Source organism: Nicotiana attenuata, chromosome 7 (genome assembly GCF_001879085.1).
Source record: "Nicotiana attenuata strain UT chromosome 7, NIATTr2, whole genome shotgun sequence".
In the NCBI taxonomy this organism is placed as follows: Eukaryota; Viridiplantae; Streptophyta; class Magnoliopsida; order Solanales; family Solanaceae; genus Nicotiana; species Nicotiana attenuata.
In genome coordinates, this window is record NC_031995.1 from 34,710,813 (window position 1) to 34,718,868 (window position 8,056).

Consider the following 8,056-nt stretch of genomic DNA (forward strand, 5'->3'; position numbering starts at 1 on the left):
TTTGGGCCTGAGGCCATAGTTATGTATACGTATACTTGGGCCTGAGGTTGTAGCTTGTGCACATATATATTGGGCCCGAGGCCGTAGCTTATTCAGATAAACAGGTTGTTCATCATTTAGAAGAGGGAGTATTCATATCCTTACTTCCTTTGTTCAGTTCAATTATTAGTTATCATTTCAGTTATCAGTTATCATTTCAGTTACCAGTTATCAGTTATCAGTTCAGTTATCAGTTATCACTTCAGTTTCAGTTTCAATAGTTATCATTTCAGTTATCAATTATCAATTCTCAGTTATCAGCTTAGTTTCAGTTCCAGCGTTTATAATTCTTTCTTTCAGTTGCTTTATATACCAGTGCAATTCAAATGTACTAACGTCCCTTTTGCCCGGGGCCTGCATCTCACGATGAAGGTAATGATTTCCAGGTTGACGATTTAGAGCTCTAGGATTCTCGTACCAGCTATTTGGTGATCCCCAGTTCTTTTGGGGCATTATCACAGTGTTTTCAGTACTTCATTAGAGGCTTCATAGACTATAGTAACAGCTACACAAAGTCGCAGGCTTTTTATATTAAGCTATGTTGGCTACAAATATGTTTCAGAATTATATTAGTATTTACGCACTTTAATTTATATCATCCAGACCATCAGTATATCAGCATGTGCTAGTTTATCTTCCGCATTCAGTATGTTATGCTTTCACATGTTAATTCAGCCAGCCAGTTGGTTCGCTCGATCACATGTAGTTAGGCACCGAGTGTCGTGTTACGTCCTGGCCCAAGTTCGGGGCGTGACAATGTTCATCTTATTCTATGTAGCATGAGATTTTTTACCTTGTATTTTTGTCGATTTGTGTACTTTACCTAAAATTAGGGTTTTGAAATTTCCTCTTTTCCTTACTGATTTCGATTGCTTTCCTTTCTAGTGTTTGACTATGATTTTCCATGTTTATGCGTTCAATTCCTACACTATATAAACCCTTCCCCCATTCCCCTTGAAAACAACAAAAAAGTCACTAAGAAAACTACAAGACTAAGTTTTGTGCTCTTTGCTTTTGAATAATCTTGTTCTGCACTTCAGTTCCTGGCCGGTTAAAAGTCAAGGCCAGAAATTCTGAGTTCTTTCCCTTTTGGTGATATTCGCGATACTGTGGGATTCCTTTCTTTCTTGTTTCATTTGAGCTGGTGAGTTACAAACTTTTTCCATTTCATTTACACTTTCCTGACAATAGCGTGTGTTTTCACTTCTGAAGATTATTGCTCAATATGTTTCTAGCTTGTTCTAACTGTCCTACTTCTATTCCTGACTTTGCTAATCTAAATGTCATTACGTCTATGATTTGAAACATGTTTAGACCTGCTTGGAGTTGGTTAATTCCCTTAGACTCTGCCTAGCCTATGAGTTACTGATAACCATCTCTTAAAAGTTTAAGTTTGCTGCTAGCCCTCCTATCCTTTTTAGTTGACTAAGCATGAATGTATTCTTCAAGTATGTAACCAGTCTGTTTCTGAATTTGCTGTGATGTAACTTGTTTGATCCTGTTCTGACTTCCCAGTAATTGCCCTAAGTAGTTCTCAGCATGTTAGGTCTTATTGCCAATAGATATGATTTCTTCTTGTGACACTAGCTTTATGTACTTAACATAATCTGAATTCTTTCTTCTCTCACCATGAATCTGTCTTGCAATTTGGCTTGTTAACATGTGCATTATATGATCGAACTCATTTCCTAAAACTTGGTTAAGTCTGTCTCAAATCCAAGCATGCCTGCTATCTTTTGTGTGCTCAATTTGGTTCTAACCTTCAGTGGTGTCCCCTCAACCTCATTTTACTCCCTTACTGTCTGGTCCCTTTGAATTCTTAGCCGGCTGAAAGCCAAGGCTACTCGGGCTCTGTGCTTTGACCTCCCTAGTGTGAGCACTGCTCAGGGTTCATGTGAGACCCTTGTGAACTCTAACGCACTAGGACTTGGTCCCTAGTCTCCCCCTCTGAGTTATCTCTGTTAACCTCTCTAGTGTGAGCACTGCCCTGGGTTTTTGAAGCCTTTGGGAACTCTGACACACTAGGGTCTTGGTTCTCTATGCTCCACTCTGTTTTATACTAGGTGAATCACTTAATTCTTGGTTGCCTTATGTCCATGAAGATGTAATTTCTGGGCTATTGTGAACCATAGGAATGAAGGCCTGGCTTGGCCTGGTGTATCTTTGGGCCTGTTGTAGGCTCCCTATAGTTGTTTATTTCTCTAATTTACTCTATTCATTCTGGGGCTGTAATAATTCTTGTAATTACATTCTGGGGTATTAGTAAAATTGGGGAAGGGGTTTATCTTACATTTGTGTTGAAATGGGTAGAAATCCTGCCTATAGGTCTTCTATTTTTGCTCAAAATGTGTCATTATGCTCAAACATGTTCAGTCATTTCGTGTTAGAAATCTTGCCTATAGGATCTTAATTTGGTTCAAAATGTGTTCTGCTTTTACCTGTTAGAAATCATGCCTATAGGATATCGAATAATTAATATCTCAATGTGCGTATAGGATTCTGTTAACTTACACACTGCCTAAATTATGATTTAGATATCATGCCTATAGGATCTGAAATCAGTTTCTAACTATAAAATCATGCCTATATGACCTAAAACCAGTTTAATTATGATTATAGAGATCATGTCTATAGGGTCCAAAATCAGTTTTAATGTTGTCTTGCTCGTTCCTTTAAAGAGTTTTCAACATTGTGAACCAAATTAAGAAATCCTGAATATACTCCTGCGATCACCATGGTTAGTTACTGCGTGAATCACCTAGACATCATGCCTATAGGTTTTAATCTCTTATGCTTGTAATCAGTAGGCAACTACGTAGTTTTTTTTAAGAAATCATATTAAAGGGAAGGACTTTGCATCTGAAACTGCTGCGTGTATTAAAATCCAGAATCACATAGAGATCCTGCCTATAGAATTCTGTGACCTTAATTCGTTTAAAATCTGTCACCATCAATGTTAATTAGTCTGCTTGCATTTTCTGTTTAAGTGTGGAGGCTAACTTGAGCCCTTAACTGCTTTTATATGAAGTCCAACCTGTTTTGCATGACGATTAGTTTTATCATTTTTGAGCAGCCTAAGTTGAAGTCTAGAACTACCTAAATAGAGGTCCAAAGCCTCCTGGACCATAGGCATGGGTCGGGTAGTGCACGCATAGGGTACGGTTTAGAACCAACTAGTGCGCTTTAGGTAACAACTTAAAGTTAGTAATCGGGTAGCAGGAGATGGTAGTCTGTGCCCGCTGAATAATATGAGTAAAACCCCACCTTGAGGGAGTTACGAAGTAATATTTATGTTGCACGGGGTGATCCTTTAGGATAAAAAAATTAGGACCCCCCGCCCCCACCTCGTCTTTCATTAATTATTTGTGTTTAATAATCAACTTCCCAAATTCCTTGTTTTTTCTGTACTTGATCTCTTAGACTAATTCATATAATTGAATTCGGCCGGGGCCCACAGTTGTGGATCTCGAAGAGTGCCTAACACCCTCTCTTCGAGGTAATTTCGAGCCCTTACCCGATCTTTTGTGACGCAAACTAGTCAAATAGAGTTATCTTCAAATAGGCGCCCTAACGCACCTTAATCCGTTAGGTGGCGACTCTCTCTTTTAAAACCCTTCCTTAAAAGAGTTGTCACATGTCGAAACCCGATTTCGCGAGAAAAAGGGGCGCGACAAGCACAAACATGATGAGTGGCCCCAAAATCAATCCACCACTCTCTAGGATTTCCGGCCAGGTTGCATTCAGAAAGCATGCCACACAAGTCGTCTATTTCATCATTCTTCTCAATCATGATTGCTTGGCTTTCTTCTTGTCCTTCTTTGGTGCATGCCAGTCAGTAGCCTTGTGTCCAACCTTTCTACAGTTGTGGAATATACCTTTGAACTGCTTTTTGCCTAGGTAGTTCTTTGGTCCAGAAGGCTTCTTTCTCTTTTTCCTCGTTGAAGCTTCCTCAACAATATTTGCACCCTTATTATTGAATTTCCACGAGGCTTCTTTTCTGAAACCTTATTGTCCTCTTCGATTCTTAGGTGAACAATAAGGCCTTCCAACGTCATCTCCTTCTTCTTATGTTTCAAGTAGTTTTTAAAGTCCTTCCACATTGGAGGCAACTTTTTAATAAATGCCGCAACTTGAAACGCTTTATTTATGACCATACCTACAATCATAAATTTATAATATATAATCAATATCTTTAAAAAATAAATATTGATTCGATTTATACCTTTGGCAAGGAGGTAATGAACAATGACTTGCAGTTCTTGAACTTGAGTTATGACAAACTTACTGTCAACCATTTTAAAGTCGAAGAATTTTGCGGCAACAAACTTCTTAAGTCCAACATCTTCTGTCTTGTACTTCTTTTCGAGAGCATTCCACAACTCTTTCGAAGTTTCCATGACACTGTAAACATTGTACAAGCCATCTTCCAAACAACTCAATATATAATTTTTGCACAAGAAGTCAGAATGCTTCCATGCCTCCATGACCACAAACCGCTCATTAGCCGGAGTTTTTTCTCCCAAGACTGGAACGTCCTTGCTGATAAAGCGCTCCAAATTGAGTGTGGTCAGGTTGAAGAACATTTTCTGCTCCCAGCGCTTGAAGTCCACGACGAAAAATATTTTGGGCCTTTATGCCGGTGCCATCGCCGGCGCATGCATTGTGCGACTTGAAGACGCAGTAGCCATTACAGCAGTAGTCGTCCCAACAGAATTTTGTTGTTCCGTACTTGTTGTCATTTTTCTGTAAAAGAAATTGACACAAACAGAATTAGTATCTCATTGAAGTTTTTATATCTTTAAACCGAATACAAACAACCTAGTAGAAAATCACAAGGACTTTAATCTCAGATTGAGTAGAAAGTCACAAAGACTTTAATCTCAAATTGGAGTAGAAAATCCGAAGATTTTAATCTCCAAAATGGGAATAGAAAATCACTAGGATTTTAGTCTCCTAAATCAGAAAGTAAGATGAACACAAAAATAAATAAATAAATTCCTTAAGCTTGTTAATTAGTATTCTGTATTCACAACCAGAAATTCAGAAGATATTAGTTTAAGAAAACAAAAATAGAAAATTCTAAGCCCACAAGTTTCTTATGTGTCCTTAAGGAATTTAATCCCCTCACAGTTGTCCAAGGTTTCAGATTAATTCCTCCTAGGATCGAACGGAATAACTATTCTGTGATAGCGGCACTTCAAATCACATAACTTCGGCGAACTCAAGTGGCGGAGCAAATCACACAAAATGCTTACGATTTTTGATTTGAAAACAATGCAGAATGCAAAAGATAGAGGAGAGAGATTCTCAGATTCGGTGGTTGTAAAATGAGGTTAAGCCTCTATATTTATAGCCAACAATATTGAGTCCCAACATGTGCGAAGGTGCCTATTCGTTTGAAGAGATATCTATTCGACAGAAGTTATTTGAGTTTCTGTTAAATGGAATGGATGGTCGAGAATTTGACCGTTGGAAAATAATGCAGCGGAATTAATACTTTTCCGTGCAAAAATATTAGAAAAGGAAATATTAAATAAGGGAAATGAAAAATAAATTTGGTCCAAAAAAATTATCAATGAATCATATCAATTAACCAAATTCAAATCCAATCCAAACCCGAAGCGGAAGCCGAGCCGAGCGAGCAACGACGGCGCGAGGCTTGCTCTCTCCTCAACTCTCTAATCCAAATCCGAAGCCGAAGCCGAGCGAGCGACAACAACGACGGTGCGAGGCTTGCTCTCTTCTCAGCTCTCTAAAAGCTAGAAGAAGTGCTTCTATATGTAAGCACAAGAATTTTCCTCTTCCTATTCAATGAGGGACAAAGTTCCTTTGTAATAGGGACTAATTCAAAATTTCATTTCCCTTCATTTCTTTTTCCACCATTTTCCATTCACACATCTTGTCACACCTCCTTTTTCACTACTACACCCCCGGAAGGGTATAATAAAGGGAGTTATTTCCAACTTGAAGTGACAATCGAAACGGTATTTGTTATTTAAATATTCAGAGTCGCCGCTTGGGAGATTTATGGTGTCCCAAGTCACCGGTTGAATCCCGAATCGAGGAAAAGAATGACTCTGTTTTAACAGTCCGCGATCCAGAAATCCGAGTAAGGAATTCTGTTAACCCGGGAGAAGGTGTTAGGCATTCCCGGGTTCCGTGGTTCTAGCACGGTCGCTCAACTGTCATATTTGGCTTATTTATTTGATTTTAATACATGTTTTAATCTATGTGCTTTTAACTTTGAACCGCTTTTATCATTATTATTTTAAGAGAATTGCAACGTCGTGAAAACATGTCTCGAACCGCGTCACATAAATGCACCCGCGATTTCTGACACATTTCGACTTCGTTGAGATTTGGATTTGGGTCACATAAATGTGCACCCGTATTTAGGAAGGTAAATTTATTTAAAACGCGCCTAAAGTGACTAACGTGTTATTATCTTTGGGGAGGGCCGTGAAATTCGCTAAACGGCCCATCCCGGAGTCTAGGTATTTTTAGTATAAACATTTATCGAGGGCCCCGCAATTTATTTATTTTGTTTAGCGAGGCTCGTCTCGTTTTATATTAAAAGGGCAAATATAAAGCAATCTATAATTTCCATTTTAATTGTCCCTAATAAATAATATAATCCTAATGAATTTGTTATGTATTAAAGCAAACCATAAGACAATGGCATTCAGGCCTACATCAAAGAATGGCCGATCACAGGCCTTGGCCCAGGCCCAAACGTGCACGGGATACACGAACAGAACCTGGGCCGCTCATTAAGGCACTGAAGCCTACACTTTTGACAATGGGCTGTTGAACCCAAATCCTTAAAACAGACCAAGCTTCAATTCAATTTAAACAAGTAGCCACTAAAACAGCTTCGATTTATTCTACTCACATCCAGATGATACTGACCCTTTTGAATTTCAATTCATGCTCATTAATCTACTCCCCTACCTGTTGGTGAATTCCTAAATATTACTAACGTTGAAGATTAAAAACAGAGGCGTGAATTTGGAAACAGTACTACTAATGCAAACTAACTATCTTTTAACTAAGTCAAACTAACATGATTAGATAGCTGGACATTGGGATTAAACTATTGAAATAGGAAATTGTATTTTTGATTACTCACATAGATTTGAAACAATTCACGAGTCATCTCACGAAATCATTCTATGAAACAAATTAGCTAATATTCATAGTACTCATATGGATATGAAATATAAGTATTCCTACACAGTTCTAGTCCAATTATACAATTCCAATTACAATGACTAATTAATTTCTAAGAACAAGAGGGAGAACAGTCCAGTTATACAGCTCCTCCAAACCTAAGTCATCAATGCCAAATGCTGATACTACATAAATCGACTGTGTATGTAACATCAACAGGAGCAAACATCATGTGAAGAATATATAAATGAACGATCTAAAACTTAAACAATTCAAGCTTTATATTCCCAACCAATGGCTTCAGTTACAAATTCCCTAAGTTTTTTAGCCATTGGAGATTTAACATGTACCTGGAAAATGAAGAAAATGTGAGAAAATAATGAGTCAGCAGTGCAGACAACAGTCAACAGCAATGGTATTTTCAACAGCAGCACCGAAATTACTCTCAACTCAAAATCGATTCAGAAATAGCCCAGGATTGAACTCAGAAACTCAACAGCAGTCCAATTGATCAACAAACAAACTCATTTGACATCAAGTTTTTCGAAATCGAACTGTGAAGCTACAGGATGAATTCAATGCGACTTTTTTTTTTTGGATTTTTGAGAGTTTTTCTATTGTTTTGGACAGGATCTAGATCTAAAAGGCTTGAGCTATCAGATCAGAATTTTTTTTAGCTCTTTTAGTTGAAATCAATTTTGAAGTTCAGATTTGCAGAAATGGTTGTTTGGAGGGAATTTTTGGGTTCCAAAACTTGTGATTCAAGGCATTGGTGATGCCTTTTTATAGGCAAAATGAGGGGCAGGCCCTCAAATTTTTGTTTTCCTTATTAGTCCCTCACTTATTA

General features: G+C 38.0%; 1 pseudogene; it reads right to left on the bottom strand.

Annotated features, from left to right (window-relative positions):
• LOC109229952 overlaps nt 4,540-8,056 on the bottom strand; it is a 167,451-nt pseudogene continuing 163,934 nt past the window's right edge.